General features: G+C 28.9%; 1 long non-coding RNA gene across 1 annotated transcript; it reads right to left on the minus strand.

Annotated features, from left to right (window-relative positions):
• Nucleotides 1-1,027: 1,027 nt before the first annotated feature.
• LOC123301654 lies at nucleotides 1,028-20,562 on the minus strand. Its single transcript, XR_006535442.1, has 3 exons — nucleotides 20,551-20,562; nucleotides 11,724-11,727; nucleotides 1,028-1,086 (listed from the first exon to the last, which is right to left on the minus strand). It is a non-coding gene; the product is annotated as an uncharacterized LOC123301654 (long non-coding RNA).
• Between the last annotated feature and the right edge of the window lie 308 nt (nucleotides 20,563-20,870).

The following is a 20,870-nucleotide window of genomic DNA, read 5'->3' on the forward strand; positions in this document are numbered from 1 at the left end:
TGTTGGTTGGAAAAACTGGGAAAAAGAAGTTTTTAAACAGCAGTTGCTTGTCATCATAAATTTGTAAAACATTAAAAAAAATTTTGTTTAATAACGCATAACAAAAAAAAAAAAAGTTTTAAGAATGCTTGATTTTGGCAACAACGATTTACTTGGTCATTATGTGATGTTTCTATTCAATATGTATATAATGTCTCCGAATAAATACGTATATGTAAAAACTTATTAACGCCATAACGCTAAAATATGTAATATAAAAAATATTTAGCTGCATCGGTGTGAGTTGATCCTTATATTTCAGTCTGCACCTCCGCCACACTGGCTCTTACACCAAAAAATAATTTTTTTAAATGCTTACAAAACTTTTACTTTAGTTACAGAACCCCTAAAACAGGAAATATTTAATTTGTGTGTTTTGCTACAAAGGTACAAACTTTACCACTGACAAAATGAATACATTTCTCTGTACTACTTTATCAACATTTACCAACATAATTTGTAAATTTTTAAACAAATGATTAAAAATTAAATTACCTAACTTGTATGTGTATGATGTATACGTGTAGGTATATCTGAAATACTTTTTTTTTTTCATCTTCATCTTTTTTAGGTCTTGTTTTTATATTTTTCTTTCCATTTTGTCTCCACATTTTTCATTTTACATTTGATTTATACTTCTGTTTTTTCTTATTCTCTCTATTCGGTGTTCAGACAGATCATGATACGGAAATCTCCCCTGATGATATTTTATTATTTATATATAAAACACATTTTCTTTTCTGTGTATCAAACACTGAAATAGATGTATCTGAATACATATCGGGTGTTCAAAACCACTCGCACACCCTTCATCTAATAGAATATGCGCGAAAAATTAAAATTATTTTAGATAATTAATTAAGTTGAATTAGCGACCTCGCGTTGGCGAAAAAAGATATCAAAAGGCAAACAAAGTGCGAAAAATGGAATTGAATATCGATATTACCAAAGACTATATGATAGAAGAAAAGAATTGCATTTGGTAATTTGTGTCCTGTAAATACTACTGTATTTACAACAGAATCAGTACATGTTATTACGATATTACTACACAGAGCAAAATGGGGCAGTGGAAGCGTGCACAGATCCTAAAACAAAAATTATAGAGTTGAAGAGCGTTTATGACTGGACCCAACCACAGAAGGCGTTGAAATTCGTATACTTTTTTTTAACATTGCTAGTAATGAAAGCCTGTTCCTATATCTTATGCTCTTTGGATAATACTAAACAAACACTCGCCTCAAGACACATAGGCGTCCACAATAAGCCAACGATGCGATATGGACTACAGACACGAGGTACAAATTGAAGAACAGATTACCTCTCGATGAAAAAATGACTTGGAAGATACAATGGAACACTGTTATAACCATTTAACAGATACGTTGGTAACTGTTGTATGAAATGGATTAATTCGATTTCACCAAACATAAATGTTAAACATTTGGTGGAATTTAAATGCAAAATTTTTACATTATTTTTGAACATGAGTCAAAATCAGGGAATTTAGGTGGGAATAGAATGCAAAAACTCCTCCATAATTGACATAATTTAAGAAAACAGTTGTTTCAAATGTTGGCTTGATGTTTTTAGTTACACGGTATACTCTACACCTAAAAATATATACCTATTTGTTTATGTTATACATAAACATTACTGAATGTAATAAAATATTTTTTGGTCTATTCATCCGTAACATAAAACATAAAATGATGGGGACAAACAGTCATAAAAATCGATGATTATCGTTTTTGTCTTTGTCTATAATCCATCTTATTAAATCCAATGAATTACACCGTACCATATTCACATTTAGGAATTAAATTACTGTCTTAAAGAAAGATTACACACACTCGGGATTTCACAGGCAAAGGATGGGCATTGATTAAAAAAATTTGAGTTGTTGATATTATCCATGCTCTTCGTTTTAACAAGTGAATGGTATTGGAAAACTTTGGTGGTGTGATATATCGCAAACCTCGAACGTAGGTCTAAAAGTAACTAAATCAAACAATCGGTTGGGAAAAGGGTATGTGTATCCAAGAAAGCCAATGAACGAACATATTTTAAATCTTTAATGATCTGATATATTTTTAAGCGTTTCTCTTGTTTAAGATTTCTCAGTGAATGTTCTGACTATTGTCGTAGTGAAAATATGAGAAAAATGTGAGATTTCTAAGCAAAATTCTTGTGCGTGTGACTCTTATGGTCCACATATTTTACTTCCCAGATGATGAAAATAACTTTAGATTTTTCGATTACTATCTGAAACACTTTATAGTTAATTATTCTACTGAAACAAAGACGTGTAGCTTAGTAATACTCATGGAAAAATATAATTTTTTTTTGTTATGTTAGAATAGTTACTTTTTGTTAATATTAATTTTACAGAAAAAATGACCAGAAAATCAATAATTGATTGTTTAACTGATTGATTGTCTATAACTTTACAAGTTTCTATAATAAATACTTTTCTTGTTAAACCTGGATATTAGATTTGAATTTTCAAAAATAGTTTGATTACCTACACTAATAGGCAAAAATAAAATGATATTTAAAAGCATCTCATGTTACAATCAAAAGAACCGAATTATCTTCTTCAATGACCGAAAAAATTATCTTATCCATTATGTTCAGATGCTTTGCATAGCAACATAGAAGGAAGTATAATTGTATAGTATAATAAAATTGCGAATAATAATTCAGTTTAGTTCATTGTTCATTTTAAAAGAATACTACCAAACAAATTAAATTGAAATTCATTGAATTAGAAAGCAAGAAAACAATATATTATATTTAAAATATTACTTAAGTAAACAAATAAGTTTTATGTTCTGTCAACGTAAATAAAATACTGGAGTAATGAAAAAATAACGTACGTTTTAGAAATTTCAATTAGTGAATAGTCATCGTGAATTAACAACATAACATGAAGGAACAATATAATGCATACAATAATTTAAAAATAATTTGCTCATAATTATCTTTATTTATTTATGGGTACTATTGAGTGTATAAGAATACTAAATATTTTGGTATTCTGAATTCATTTTTTCTTCCGGGAAGAAAGTGTCGCCTTTCGTCCCAATGTGCTAAACTCGGGAGCAAGTAAAGAATTCCTCAGATCTCATGTTTGAGGCATTTGTGCATATAATTTAAAATTACACATATAATTTACGTACTTTATCTCCCAGAAAACATTAGCTAACCTAAAATGAGTGTTCAGTAAGGACTGTTCGTATCAATGAGGGCATCTCATCGGCAAATTTAATTTTCGTTAACCTTGAACGATAGTTGAGGTCAACTAATTTTATTAAAAGATAAGAGATAGAAGACCACTTGAAATTAGAAAGATTTTCTTTATATAAAAATATATGTTTTGTTTGAATTTGTTGAAAATGTGACAACTATGTGATCTATTCAGAAAAAAGTCTTCGAATTTTGAAACTCTGTTTATTCATGCGATTAAGTTTTTGGAGTACCTACATTTTTACTTACTTTTCACTGTCCAATTAACTGGAAAATTTGCATCCGTATCAAAATAATATAAATTATAGTGAAAAAACTAAAAAGCACGCTTTATTGCACTAAAAAGTGGATAATAATTTTAATTGTCATGTAAAATTCAAGGCGTAGGGTGGTTGATATCTGCCAACTCAGCGTATTTAAAGAATGAATGTAGGGAACATGCTTTTAATTTTAAATTACAATTAAAGATTTGGTCCACTTCATAGTGAAATAGAGCGTGTTTGTTAGTGTTTGAAATTATGAACTATTTTAAACTCAATTTCTGACGAATATATTCATATTTCGAAAAATGTTCGGAACAAAAAATTGTCGTGTTTTATAAGGAACAACTTTCTCATTTAAAGTGATATTATATCTCTTACTCATAACAAAAACGAGATAACATTTACTGATTTTGAAGATCAATGTCAATTCAAACTGTGTATGAAATGCTTCCCATTAAAGCGAGCAGTAACTTTTGTTTAAAACATTCATAACTTCTGAAACTTATTGCATATTAAAAATGATGAAATGAAATGGAAAAAGAGATCGAAAAAATATGTTTGAATGTGTGTGAATGACTGGAAAATATTAATGGTCAAGATAAGAAAATATGTTCTGGAAAGATGATAAAATCCTGTAGAATAACATCATCATATCATTCCTATAAAATCTAATCTAGTTTTCTCAATGATTTGTTGTTTACTTTATTTCATTAACTTTTCTTTGATCGTTACGTTTATCTTGATCATATAATTTTACTTTAACTTATTGCATTTGCTATAAAAGGAATGTCTTTATTTTAAAGTAATATTGAAATTATTTTTAATCCCCGAACTAAAAAAGTTATGTTATAAGTTTGACAAGCAGGTGTGTCTGTGTGTGTGTGTGTGTCTGTCCATGGCATCGTACCACCAAAGCGGATGAACTGATTTAGCGAATTTAACGCAGAGTGTTCCAAGCTATGCTTCAAGTCCCACTTTAGGGCCCCGTACCCAAAAAAACTAAAAAATTGGCAACGATCTTCAAAATGCTTTGAAAATTTTGAATACTAAGGGAGATGATACGAATATTCCGCAAAACTCGATGTTTGGCCTACTGTGTTACTGTTTTTTACTCTGTTAAAAACATTTTTTCGCTGTCATACAAGCAATAATACTTACGTTGAATTTTTTACTTTGGCATACTTTGGCTATTTTTGGCATCCCCTATTAGACTTGTAAATATTGACCATTTATTTTGATAGCTCCAGTACAGAAGACAAGTGACGAGGAATGGAATAAAAAACAATTGGGCAAAATGTTCTCCTACCAAAATTTTGATTCTACAATCAATACTTCTACGTGTTACAAGCAAATTTAATATGCCCCTATTGCATTACATATATATGTAGAGTATAAAAAAAATCAACTTCACAGTAACTGTAGGATGATATACTCTCAGATTAAAGTATAATACAAATAATTCTTGTTCATGAAATAAAACCCATTTTTACACAATACGTGTGTGTGTACATTTATACCTTTGACTGATAGACTATAAACAGTATCAAAACAACCTACCATATTTTCCTTCTACCTTTAGATTATTCTATATAAGAAAGATAGAATCACTTAGCTACCATCAACGTACGTGTAACAATATTGTATCTTACTTGTTTTTCGAGTATATTGGGAATTACTTTATAAGGATGCTATCAAATCGAGAGATATATGTTATATAATAAACATGTTTTATTAGTTCAGAACAAATCACACACCTAAAATCATTTTGTATATTGATATTATCTATAAATATCATTTCGTAAAAATGTTCCATCTTGAATTAAACGAAATATTTATATTTTTACTAGATTAAAAAAAGTCATATTGTTAAGTTCATATTGTTACGAAGATAAGCAGACAAAGATACGCAAATTATCAAATATTTAAGTTGGAGAACATTACGATCAAATACAAGAAGTCGAAGAGGTTCGAGTGATCGCATCCTACTCCACTACGATAGCATCGTAGAACTGCTGATTATGATTTGTAGAGTATTAATTGGGATTGAATTATTAGAAAAATGAGTGAAATTTATAAAATTTAAAAAACCCTTGCCAAGTTTTTCGGGTACGGAACGCTAAACTCGCACTTAAAACATAGCAAAGAACGTTCTCCATTTTGTCTCAGGAGATACGATGGCAATAATCGACAGAAAAGACAGAATTTATAAAACCAATCTGTTTAGTTTGGGGGCTCATATATTAAAATTTGATTGAAAACAATTAACTTTTGCATCCTGAAACGACCATAATATTTCGTGTTAAATGCGACTATGTTTGAAGCTAGCTTGATAATAAATCTTGAACCAATATGATATATAATATTTCACAGTTTTCAGCTTTTATAAGAACGAACCATGTTCTGCACCAACTGGTATTTCATGTGTAAATTAATACAAAATAGACATATAGACATCGCATTAGCTAACAAGGTTTTTTTTTGAATAAATACAAATCCAAATGTTATACTTTTTAATGGTTGATTGGTTTTTAAAGAGCATCAAAATAAACAAACATAACAAACAACACAAAAGATAAACCCTCCTCCCCTCCACACATACACTCGAACCTACCTATTAAACAGACGGAAATTAACAAAAATCCAATTAACATTAACTTTGATTAAATTTTAACAACTAATTGTTTATTTATAATATTAAAATAAGGGTTTTAAATAATACATATCCTACCTACCATGTATGTTCGTACAATGATAAACGTAACCAACCTAAAACATTTTTGTAGGGAGTGGGGGTTATTATAGAGTTTATTACAATCCACATAATTTTGCATAGACATATTACATTATAAATAATAAATTTATCCATTTGTAGATGATGCACTTACAGAGTAGGTAACTATATACGAATAGATATCAACACACCCTAAAAATAAGGGTGCATAAAATATTATTTGGTTTTTCTCTCTATTAATCTAGATAAATAATTGTATTAGATTTTGTTTTTTTTTTTTTTTTTGCAAAATGGTGGAATAAAAATTGCATCATAAAAATAATAAAAATTCGTGGTTAATGCATCGTGGTACTACCATGATGATAAATCTATACCTCTTATCTTTCGCTGAAATTGTAGAAATCGTCAAACATAGACTCTGGCTTCTTTTACTCTGTTATATAAAACTGTCCAACGAATAACAAACACTACGATCAACCAAACTAGCTTTCAATCAAAAATTTTGCGACTCTTGAGTATTAGACCCATGTTATCCTAGCCCCCCCCCCCTTAAACAAGGTTTCTTACAGCACATAAATAGCAACTAATTTTCATATATTCTCTTTCTGGATTTGTGCAGCCTTAACGAATGGGGAACAAGCAACTTCCCACCTTTAATCGTTAATTTCTGCTAAACATATAGAGCAACAACATCGGGGATAGAGCAAATAATTAGCACATGAATAGCACTAAATTTTTGAGGCAGAACCTATTGAGTCTGTGATGTACGGGCGCCTAGGGAGACATGGGTATATTTAGGATATGGATTGGATCATTTGCATTTAGCTTCAGTCTCATATAGCTAATGTTCAAGGATATGTCATGGATTTTTTTTTTTTAAATAAAAGCAGTGAAACTTGAGCTTCCTGAGCTGAATCTTCTTATGGTTTGATTGAAATGTGGACTCAAAAGTACCAAAAACATTTTATAGTGAGGAATATATATGTAAATGTTATGTTGGTTTGTGTACGCAAACTCAAAAAGTTCTGCATCGATTCAGCTCAAATTTTTACACGATATACAATCCGCTTAGAGAATGGTTTTAATCTATTTTTACCCTCGGCACAAGTGGGCTATGGAGGGAGAAGTGGGGATGAACAATCAATTATTTTCAAATATACTCAAGTAAGGTATCGAATAAAACAGCATGAAGTGTACATTACCTACATAACTATAACCCCCGACGCAAGGGGATACGGGAGTGGAATGGAAGTGGGGATGAACAATCTGAACTCTTTTATCGGGAGGTTGTCAAATTTTATAAAATTTACAAGCTGTTAAACTTATCTATTTTCATGCAATCATAATGTGCCACAGCGAAGCGTGAAAGGGTACAGCTAGTGTTTTATAAAGATTTAAAACTCGTTGTATTATTCGTAATAAAATTGTATTTTTATGGAAGTAGAAGTATAAAATTGTGGTTCATCCATAAAAATATATAACTACATAAGGGTTATGTACAATATTTCTTAATTTTAAAAGCATAATAATATAAAGCCCCTATCGACATAAAAAGACGACCACTAAACACATCCAATATTGATGAATCTTGTGGTAAATTGACATTTTCAGATTTATGGATGTTATACGATATTAATGGACTTATCGTTTTAAGTGATCATCCAATTTATTTAAGTAACGTTAGTTAAAATTTATGGTAAGTAATAAGGTATTCATGATAATTTTAATATTTTAATCTAATATGGTTGAAACGTTTGGATATTACCAATTTATTAAATGTTTGTGTGAAAATGTCAAATCCATTCATGAAAGGAAATTATTTCAAAATAACTAAGCAAATAAATAGAATAAATTGTGAAATTTCGAGAACGGTTTCTTATTTCAATTTACTTAAACATAAAATTCTTGAGCAGGTGTGCTTCTGGTTATAGTTGATTATTTTAGAGTCATCGGTAAGCGCAGTGAAGTTTGAACGCATAGGTGCCCATAAAATCTACTAATTTACCAATTTTAGAATAAGTCAAGTAATAAACATTGGGATGGAACCTCCCCTTTTATTACAAAATTTGCCAAGATTTGTAGTTCGCAACGTAAGCGAAAAAAGTCATCGGTATTTCCTATTAAATTCCCTATATTTTAACTAGCCATTTTCACGACTTACACAACGTAAAATGTAAAATACCAAGATACTCTGCACACCTTTCATGCAGGTTTAATTATTTATCAGTGTTCTTCTCAATAAAATTAAGAAATAAAGACTTGCTGCATTCCTTTTAAATACGCATAGTGAAAATATATTTTTCAAGACTTTTCAATTCTTAAAACATAATAATCATTATTAAATATTATAAATATAAATGTATGAAAATTATTCATGTAGAGAGTAAATTAAAAGTAATCGTCAACTTTGAAGATAAATTTAATTTTACCAAATTTTAATAAAGAGATGAAAAGCAATTAGTATTTCTAATTTAAATTAATTGTTGTACAATGATTTACTCATTTTCATTTATAATACTTTGGCTTTTGATCCTTTATGAATCTCATACGTCTTATTGTTTATTTTATACAGAAATTAATTATGAAAAATCAGAAACAAAAAAATTAGCTGCGACTAGATACGTTATAGACAAGCAAAATTTACAAAATTACAAAACACCCTTGACAAATTTTCGTGTATGTAACCCTAAACTCGCATTTGAAACATATCAAAGAACACTCTCCATTAAATTGCCTTTTTCCATAAAATCTTTTCCAAACTGAGCCGACTTGGATGAATATCACCAACTATTAGTTTTTTCGACTAAAACGACTTTAGAAACCCTAAATCCGCGCTTGAAACTCTTCATTATAGCTTAGAATACTCTATGAAAAATAAAAATCAGTTCATCCGTTTAGGCGCTACGATGCCACAGACAGACACACACATATAGCGATCAAACTTATAACATCCTTTTAGTTTGGGGATTAAAACTAACACTCTTTATTGTTCATATTTAAAATGACAATTCCGATTCATTTTTAATGCTCCATCGGTGCCGATGACCACTGTGCAAATTATGCATTCGTCTATTTTCCAGGCTTTCTACTTCTAAAAGTTGCATTTGAAAATCAATGTTTTTCCTGGGGAGATAAAAATTGTGCGAGATATGTTAATTGGATCATAATTTGTAAAGTACTATAACAAACAACTGAAAAACTAGAAATACACGAATTACAAAAGTATTCAGAAAACTAAAGGCATACATAAAAAAGCATTTTAGTTTTCAATGTATAGGTATATTAATAACTTTTATTAAATTAAGAGCCTTTATTTTAACTTTTACTTTATAAAACCTATAGGCGCTACGTTTTAGGACATGGAACCATATCATCATTTAGGGAAGATAATTTTAAGTATACTCTTAATTTTGCTCAAAATCAGCTCTTTATTTTGTCCTCGAGGCTAACACCAATGCATTGTTTGTGTGCAGCTCAAAAATACTTGTAAATCACCTTAAAAGGTTAACAAAAAACATTCTATTTTGGTTTTTTTATGAACACCGGAGTTAATAGGACAAGCTTAACATCTCACTTTGTTGCAAGCTCACTCACAAAATGTAATTCTCTTACAAAAGTTTCAAACAATTTGGATGATAAAAAAGCATATTACATGCACAACTATGCATTGAGTTTCTTTTTAGTATATACAGTGAAATCTCGTTAATTTGAAACTTCAGCTCAGGATTCAAGTTTTATTATTCATAATTAATGTCTCAAAAGTAATTCTGATTTCGTAATTTTATTTTGATTAAGCGTCAAGTTATTATATATATTTAGAGATTCCAAGATATTGAAATCTTGCATCATTCCACATTACCTATTTACCTTAATTTTAATTTACACTGAACACGATAATTTTAAATATGGTCAATTTTTTGGTACGAACATGGAACTTTGAACTATGGAGGTAATAGCATTGGAATTAGAAATATAAAAGCTTTCAACGCAGATCTATTTCAAAACCATTTCTAAGCTTTTCGTTTAGTAATTGATTGAATCGATTTGGTTATCCTTCAATGGACGTTCATAGCTTAAAAAACAAAAGGGTGATTGATTGTGATTATTGCAGTGTTTGAGTGTATGTAACGAGCCTCGAGCCTTGAAGATGTAGAATCGAAACTTTATTTGAGAGCTTTTTCGGGACAAAGGTAACTTGGCAGAACAAAAATGATGAAATCAAGAAATTCGAAGAAATTCGCTTGATACGAGGTTAAACTGTATATACAATGTGTCTATTTGTTATAAAACAGTTCTTGACAATTTAATTCTAAAACAATTCCTTTTCTATTTTCCATTAACTATTCTGTTCCCCATTGAGAATAAGCCGCGGCGAACACAATTCATATTACATATACTGTTTTATACAAAAAGAATATATTACTTTATAGATGCACTAAAATACTTTAAAGCACATTTCACGGAATATGATAATAAAGGATTGTAACTTTCTACTTACCATACGATATTGTACGAAGCAATATGTAACACACTATATCTTATTGTAATAAAATTTGTCTCTCAATGTTATTAAAACCAAAGTGTATTTTAGTTAAATGAGTAATTATTATGAATGGCAAATTAAGCACTAATAAGTTATTATAATTAGCTCTGCGGGGTGTATCGGCTATATGTATACCAAAACATGAATTCCAACTGAGAAAGCGTATGTTGATAAGGTTTTTCTTAAGCTTTTAATAATTACTTATTTCTTTATTATATTTTTTAAGAAATTCAATGAAAAGCGTTTTTATACCAAGCATATATGAAATATACATAGTATATTAAGTTTAGTCCCAAGTTTAACAACACTGTTTACTCACGAAGGCACACTTAAGATGCAAATTTTATAGAATGTATTAATATGGGAATATCAGTTATATATGTGTGACATGTATGGGTATATATGTAATGTGATAGAGTAGTCAACACTGTCTATACATGGTGTTTCAACAATTAACCAAGTCAATTGTTTGTTTTCACTTCTTTCATTTAAAATCAAATGAATATTGCATGAGACAGTCATCGTCAAAGTTGGACCAATTCTTTTTCTTCTCTGAACCGACCGGTTCAAAAGGATATTAAATTACGTCCTAAATATTTACTTTATAGCGACTATAAAACTCATATTACATTAAATGAGGGTAGATTTTTGAAAAAGGTCCCTAGTTGTGTCTCTGCGAATGGAAAAACGAAGGCCCAAAACGCTTTAGGTTCAGTTCCTTTTTCAAGGCTAAATGAGGCAAGATTTGTCGTTGATTTTGTTATTGTTTTTCAATGCAATTTTCAGTAACCTCAATCACATATAAAATAGAAATACACTTCTTCTTTTAAATTGAAATATTTGAAAAATTTACCCGTTTAAAATGATAAAATCGTCCTTGAACTCATATTGAATTAACTTTTCTATTTTATAATGGCACTGTGTTGTATATAAATGAAATTTTCAAATTGCTTATAATAGGAAATTATAAAATTGTTTTATAAAATTATTGCATTATTCTTTTAGAATCGATGTATTGTTTGATCGAAAAATAGAAGATACTGCAAAAACAATTATTATATGAAAAAAGTGTCAAGGTTATCTCTTCTAATAATTTTATTGCTGGGTTGTATATGTGAATTGTTTTTTGAACAAGGAATAAAGTGTTTCAAGAGAGATACTCAAACAAAAATTTATTTCTCATTCCGGCCTTGATCCAAAGAAGACATATTTAAGAAAAAAACATATTTACGTCGATGACATTCAAAAAAAAAGTCATCCGATTATCACAATAAGTATACAAATAGTATTAATACTTTTATGACACGATTTAAAAAATTAATAAATTTTGAAGGGTCAAAAGAAATAATTATGTTATTTTTGCTCAGATCACAAAAAATATGCATTAAAATACGAAACACCTACAAAAAATATATATATGTTTCCACCAATATTTTAACAAAATAAATATGCATTTGGAATTCATCGACTTTCAAATTGTTAAACTTTCGTTTGAAACTATTTTCTGTATCTGACTTATTTTTTTTGCTAATAAAAGTTAAAAAAGACACCGTGTACAAAAAATGTTAACTTTTCAAAGACAAACAACTTTTGTTTGAAACTTCTTTCAAATATTTAACAGTTACTCCCTCAGCCTGCGTAGAGTTAATGGAGGAAAGTAAATTGATTAACTATTTATCATAAAAATAATAAAAGTTTCCAGCAAATATAATTTGAAGTTTTCTGTTAATGTAGGTACACAGGAAATTGAAATCTCAGGTTTGCCGTTTTATGCGGAAAGTGGAACCATGTTATGCTTGTTTTCATTTTAGAATTGACTTCTTGAGCTTGATTAGTACTTTTTATGTTAATATTTAATGTATTCGAATTATTACCAGTTTTTTTGTTTCAATTTTTCATATTTTCATTTAGATCTTTTCAGTGCGGTATCAAGTTTTTGTAACTACTTGTAATTAAACCTTTTTTAGAAGATGTCTTCAATTCTAGGCTACTATTATTTTATACATAAGTACTTCTATAAGTTTCGTCTATTGTTGACAAACAAAATGATATAATAATTAAATATTTTAGTTAAAATCTAATTACTTTCATCAAATAATACTCACAGATATTGCTCTATATATTCTTATATTACATACAGTGCAGTAGAAATGACAAAAAAACACACAATACACTAAAGAAAGAAATAATCCAAGTTCACACTGCAGTATGCAATATTCGTTATACAATACTCAAAACATAAAATGGTTAAACATTTTGGAAAAACATGTTACCATAATTATAATTATTGCTATTAGTTTTAATAAATTTAATTAATAAAAATACAAATAAAAACGCAATTATCACATAAGGCTTACTTAAGAGAATTCCGGTGAGTTTTTAAATAATTTACTTGCCTTTTTGGAGAGAGACCTTTCTATAAAATTATCAAAGACAATTAATGAGAAGTCTAGGTAATTTATATTTCGTTAAAAATGGGGAAGGCCCAACTAGTATCCTGAAAAATCAGTCACCTATATTTAATAACAAGTAATATATCACTCAGGGGAATAATTTTGGTTCGAAAATTTAAACTGACGATATATATATTGCATTGGAGTCATGGCAATGGGACGAATTTTAAATTCTGTCTCACTATGAAGAATTTTCACTTTTTGACAATGATTATTATTTTTTCGGTGTCCGTGAGTGCCATTTTTTTCGGACTATTAAAAATATCCCCAAATTGTTAGATATTCACACAATTAAGTATACTATCGTGTCCTCTTTTTCATATCTTTCCCCGTTTTTGTTATAATAGCCAAAAGTTTGTGACGTTAAGAAATATCCCTGGTAAAAACCACTAAAAATTGTTGTAAAACTACTCCCTTTTACATTGTAAAATCGTACTATTACTCTCTTTTCGCCTGTCTTAGTGCCCAACTTGAATGCGTGATGAGATGGCTTATTGGGATTTTTAGAGGGTGTTTAATGCAATATTTGAAATTTCAACGTTTCTGATCGAACAAAATGGGTTCTGGAACAACAGAATCTCAAATAATTTTATTTCAAAGTCATGAATTTAAGTCCAATAGAATCGCATAATTAGAAATAAATTTCTTAAAAATTAAGATAATTATTCTCAAATGTTTGCTGAGTATCTAAATATTTCACGTGTTTTGCGTCTTTTTGTTATTGCCATAGAAACTTGGACTACAATGACAAAAAAACACACATAGTATATACTAGAAAGAAAGAAGTATAATAATACTGAAACACTAAAACAGTAACAAAATTAATTACATTTTAGTTTATATAAAATGTAGAACATTTTATATTATAACATAGAAAATTCTAACTAAAATTATAAAAGAAAACTAACTCTTGCATTGCACAAATAGGTCATACACTTACTTTGAAATCACAACAATTATGTGAATAATACAATATTATTTTAAAATTCTTAATTGTTATTTCTTCAAATTTAACATAACCATTTTTAATTGGTTATAGAAAATGTTATTTCAATATTTATTAAAAAAAAAGTATTTTAAAAGAATAGATTTTGTGGAAAATAATATTTAAAATTATTGGAAAATACATAAAAATTATGGAAATGAATGGACAAATAAACCTGGCTTTTTTAAAAGTGAAATGGTAAAAAAATTAAGTAATTCAAAACAATAATTCAATTTCAATTAAAATATATTTCCAAAAATTTGTCCCAAAAAATGATAGCTCTTTAAGCATCCTTTTTATCTTATCTGATGTACTTGACCATCACTTTGATACTGATTTAAGAAGAAGTGTTACAAGTTTAACGTGCGTCTGTGTGTTTCTCAGTATCATCGTAGTCACATTAATTCCTATACAAGGAATAAATCATATTTGTCGGGGGTTTTTTATATTTTGTTAATTTCACTTGTTTCCAACTTTTTTAATAACAGCTCATTGCACACCTGACTGGATTTTGTTTTTCGCAATACTAAACATATCCCAGAATCTAGTGCAATTACTTGATATTATAATTTGACATTTCAATGTCTTACTTAGGTACAAAAATAAAGTAAACAAAAATAATTTGTAAATTAGAGTAAGAAAATTACAATTTGAAAATTTCATATATATTAAATTGAGTCACGATTTAAAGATTTTATAAATTTTTAAAATTTTACAAATGAGTAGAAGAATTGGAGTTTTACTTGTATGTTTACTTGAAAAATGTATGGGAATTTGTTTATAATTCAATGTAACATGTATCATACACAGGGTGTTTCAGGATTTCACGGCATTATTTTAGGTATGTGTTCTCTGCGTAAAAGTTAATACAAACATTTATCTCTGAACCAGTAATCACGATCGACCGATTGATCGCCGTTAGATTATTTTATGTGAGTCAAGATATAGTGTTTGACGTATTTTCCGTCTTTTCGGACCGTGAAAGAACATCAACAGTTATTTTAAAATTTGATAGTCTTGAACCTAGGTAAAAAAGAAACTTATATTTTTATGTAACTTTTGTTTATTTTGTGAAGCTTTAATGCATAATAATGTAAAAGATAATTTTAAAGTAAATAATCCTATCTGTTATTTCTTTGTTAGGAATTGCGTTTTCAAACAATAAATTTCTCTGTTGGTCTACAATTTTTGGTTGAAATTTATTTAGAACCAACCCTGAAAGTAAAACTTATATAAAAGATAAAGAATCATAAAGTCACTCCATTATTAGCGGAGATATCGCGTAGTACACATACTATAAAAGATACAGTTGTAATTGATAACCTTATTTTTCGTCGATTAAATAGTTTCTTGGAGTTCTGGAACATTCTATACACGTATGGTATATGTTGTACCTTCAATTCTTCTAACTTCTTGCATAATGTAGAATATTGTTGTAGTTTCTCACTGTTTTCCGTACAATAATTCTTTTTTATTCTAGTCAATTTTTATTTACAACATTGTTTTGTATGTAAGTTTGTGCGCACCCAAAGTTGTTGAAGGTGAATTAATTTTTTACAGAAAAACAAGATTTGTAACAAGAAAAATAAGAATTTATCTTAGCAGTTACTTCTAGATAAGCCCTTTAAAACATGTGTAAAGTAGGCCATTGATGCCTGTTAATAAAAAAAAATATCGGATCGAATTTTGGCAGTACTAAAAACTCAACTCTACAAAGTCCAATGCAGGCACTAGAGATACGTTGGAGTTAAGCTACCGTTTTCAAAGTATATTTTTTTGTACCTCAAGATCTTTGCTATTTATTTAAGGGCAAAAATTCGGGCAAATTCGCGGGTAAAACTAGTATATTATAAGAGAGGGCGATATAAAAATGGGTGGAATAATGAATCTAATCATATTCACTGCCAGTTTTGCCCACTTAACAATACATGTTTAATAAATCAATTTGCTTCTTGATGTAAATTAAATTGTAAAAGCAAGCATCTAGTTTTATTGGTGACTTTTGGGTCATGTAAACCTATAAAAATGACGTACAACACAAAGAAAACCTAAATAAACTTTAAAAAAATAAAAATTCACTTATTTGTCATAAAGTATCCATAGGTATACCTATCACATAACTCAAGCAAGCTTCTACAGTAGATCCTTGAAAAACAGTTATAAAATTTTACTACATACATACACATGTTTCTATGATGTTGCTACTACAGTAAGAAACAAACATATTTTCTACAGACATCACGTGCGGTCAGTCCAGTATAGCATATAGAAAGTTATTCGGTAGTAATACTATTTGAAAATTTCACTACATATATCATTCTAGTTGCAATGTGTCCACCATTTAGAGAGGTGATAGTATTCTCAAGGGATGAATAACTATTGTAGTATGAGTTGGAAATAAATATTTTCCTCTTTTTATTTCTTTATCGAAAGTAATTGTATTCACCACGAAAACTGGAACAAAAATCATATGAAGGATTAGAGGTGTCTTAAGCACAAACTTAAAGTATATTCCATAAACATGTATGTCAATTACTTTAATAAAATTTTTGTTTTTGCCAATTTTGAACACCCGAGCTGAAATAAAGGGGTGTTATAAGTTTGAACGCTATGCGTGTATGCCTGTCTCTGTGTCTCCGTGTCTCTGTGTCTGTTTGTCTGTTTGTCTGTTTGTCTGTCTGTTTGTCTGTGGCACCGTAGTGTCTAAACGGATGAATGAATTCTGATTTTTTTATGTTTTGTTTGAAAGGTAATTTAATGGAGAGTGTCCTTAGATATGTTTGAAAAGCGAATATAGGGTTCCGTATCCTAAAATATTTCTGTAAGAACTTAAAATCGAAATTAAAAGACAGCATCGAAACGAGAAAGTTTAAGAAAATATAAATTAACAAAGAATACACTTTTACCTAAATGGAAAATTATTGTTGAGGCTTCTAAGGATAATACCCATTACGGGTTGTTATTCAACAACAACACACTCCTTTTCTACGATGCACAACCTACTGCTTTAGTTTATTCTTTAGTTGTTTTATTTCTATTTTGTTTTTTTCTTAGTTAAATTTCATTTTCATAAATTATATTATTTGGTCAGTTAGAGATGCTTTATTATATCTACCAACGCTATATATAAATTTTTCACCTGTCATAAATGTTTTCGGTTTTGTTTATGTTATATTTAGACGTATGCGTAGGGACATACTGCATAGAAGCTTATAAAGTGTAATGGTCACTCTTTTCTTTTTCCTAGGTATATTAGTTTCTTTTAGAATACCTATTTCCAATTCAATATAGTTTCAATAAATAATTTTTTTTTAAATATGACTCCGTATCAGTGCTGCCTTGTCTAAATGAAAAAATGAAGAATATTAGCAATTTTCTAAATCATAATCAGTTATCATGGCAATTATAGTTTTAATTTTGTGACAGTTGTAATAATTTGTAAGACTAATAAATGCAAAAATTGTTTTTTCATTTTTATTTTAAGATTACATTTCGAGGCAAGCTACTTGGTCAATTGATTATAAAAATTTCTAACTTAATATTTCTAATTCTAAGCTTTTTTGTCAATGTTTGGGAAAACTTTAGTCCGATTGAGTAGGGGGGGGGGGTTTGCGATGTCGAGATTTTCATGTATTTCGTTTTTATTCCTGATCATTTTCAACAATTAGACACATAATTTACTATCGATTTTTAGTCAAGTGCAAACCTTGATTGTATTTGTTATATTATTGCTATTGATATTCTTTTTGATCCATCAGTATATGTTCTAATCTTATAACATAACGTTTTTGGTTTTTAATAAGAAAAAAATCTGTTGAAAATACATGTTTAACTAATTAAGACATGAAGAAATGAAATAAAAAACTTATCATTTCATTATCATGTTTGTCTAGTCTAGTATTATTAATTAAAATATTTGAGTTTCACCTTTCAAATAAAACTTCTTAAGAGAGTTGACTGTTAAATATTGTAGAAAAAAACCGAAAAAAGCAAACTTGCGAGCAGTAGAGTTATGTCACTAAGGGCATATTTTCCCCTCATGTGGTGCTGATTACGTATTATTAAATTATTTTCATTGAAATTTTTTATATTATCTAGATTTTTAACTATACCAGTTTTTTCCAATTGAAAAAAAATTTATATGAAAGGGCGAGGAGGGGAGCTGGAATGTCTACTATAAAAAGGCACATCTTAAACAATAAAACAATAACTTGATCCACATGGACACTTTGAATCCTAAGCTCACTTTGGAAAAACCAAGAAAAACCAGTAAAATTCGATAGAAAAAGGGATTGGGAGGGATGTGGCTGACAGCCTCTAGCTATATGTGGAGGAGCTTTGAAGATTATCAAAGGTATAAAAATATCCGAAAACGGAATTTTAATAACATTGAATAACCTTTCTTGTCGAAATATTATGTTTTTTAACAGTTCTTTCAAACTTAATGCTCTCCTACAGCTGCACTAAATTGAGCAAGACGGTTGGAAAAACGTATTGAAAATCTGTTAATAATATTCTTAGGATTTAACAAGTGAAAACAAACAATTGACTGAGCTAATTGCTGAAATACCATGTACAGACAGTGTTGATGACACAATCATTTGTTTTACGTAACGTTAACGTGACGTAAGGTAAGTAATGAAAGATATCCACTTTTAGATAGCCACACATTCATAACTGATATTCCCATATCAATTTGCACCTAATTTGCGCCCCCATGAGTAAACAGTTGTTTACAAAAAAATATTTCAAGCAAAAGTTGTTTATGTATTCTATCTCTAACGGTTTATAAGAAGGGTACTACGGACCCAAGACCCATTTGACCTATGTTGTTTTTACGAACTCGACCTCGCGTTTTACGTCCTAAGTACGTTTTAAAACTTTCATTTTGATACTTCCTTTCTTTTTTGAGTTATCGTGCTTACGGACAGACACCTGGAATTTGACTAATTAGATGATTCTATGAACACGCATACCAAAACTTTGTTGGTAGCATCAATATTTTTAATCGTTACAAACTAGGGACTAAACTTAATATACTATGATATATTTCATATATGCATGGTATAAAAACGTTCTTGTATCACACTCAAACCTCTCGCCCTGGACAGTGCACGAGTCTATATTTTCAGAGAGTTTAAGTGCACATATAGAACAAAAGTATATTAGACGACAAAAATAAATTGCATATATAGATAATATATAAATTCCACACAAAAATAGAAAAAAAAGTAATACATGATGTATCGTTAAAATTCATTCTTTCTTCATATAAATTAAAAAATATACATAAATTAATAGAAAGACTATAAGGTTGTTATACTTTTTCTGCTTTAGTCCTCTATCTGTACATCATATCATACAGTACAAAGTACAAAGAAATGCATGCATGAAAGAACAAAGTGAAAATTTATATAATTTAAAATTTTGTTAGAGTTTATTAATAAAGAAGTGGTTTAAAATGGGAAATAGAAGTGTATCTCTGTATCTCCATCCACTGTGGCTGTAACGAGACTATAATATTATATATATACGTATAAAATGAATACATACACCCACCATACCAGTTGGAAAGCTCTAAAACGATGACATTCTTTTTTTATTTTATTATTATATTTCTTCTCAAATTGTTCTTTGGCACTCACACATCTTCTTATCTTGTCTTTTTATTTATTAATTATTTAAGGGATGGTAACAATAATGACGTGATGAAATTTGACTTATTTAGTTCAGTGAATTGCTAGGCAATTTTTAAAACTGAACAAATTACTGTGATATAACATCTTTTTCTACTACTTACACATGAGCGTAATAACAACATGTTCTGTGCACAATTATATCTGTAGGTTGTTTTTCGGCCAAGCGTAAGATCTTCCTTATTCTCTTATTTAAAAAAAAAGCGTTTCCCTTAAAACGTTTGATTTAGTTGATAAACTTGTTATTGTTTATTTTAAAATGTATGTATTTTTGTCTGTTCCCTCCGAGCTTTTAAGGCTACATATCATAATTCGACAAAGGAAGAATCGTTTAATGCGTCTTGACCGTCCGCTGATTCCCACGACTGTAATGACGATTTTACTGATAATATTTTCTTGTTTTCATACTTTTAAAAGTAAGATTTTTTAAGAGAGTCGGGGTTTTAGTTTTCGAACTTTATTATATCGCCTACAGTCAAACGTTGTGGTATTTTGCAGTGTGTTCACAAAATAAGTGCAATTCACACAGTTAACTTGAAGAATGGGCACAAATGATACCTCAAAACATGAAGTTTTTTGTAAAAGGTAAACTACAAAACAGAGGAACTTGATCAGTTGTCCATAAAACATAAAATATTGAGCAAATGTATATATGGTAAAGCAATAACCAAAAGTTTCTCTGTGGTTGCAATTGGAAACTTGCCCTTATTGTAATAAATGTATATTTATTAAGAGTTATACAAATTGAGGAACGAACAATGAATTTTAAATAAAATATTATAATTATTTGTCATTTTATTATGTACTTCTACAAATTATTACTTAAGTAAAAATATACTACTTAATTATCATTATATTGTTGATACTGTAATTAATATTTTATCTTCCTTTATAGAAGTCATAATTAAAAT

Source organism: Chrysoperla carnea, chromosome 5, assembly GCF_905475395.1.
Source record: "Chrysoperla carnea chromosome 5, inChrCarn1.1, whole genome shotgun sequence".
NCBI lineage: Eukaryota > Metazoa > Arthropoda > Insecta > Neuroptera > Chrysopidae > Chrysoperla > Chrysoperla carnea.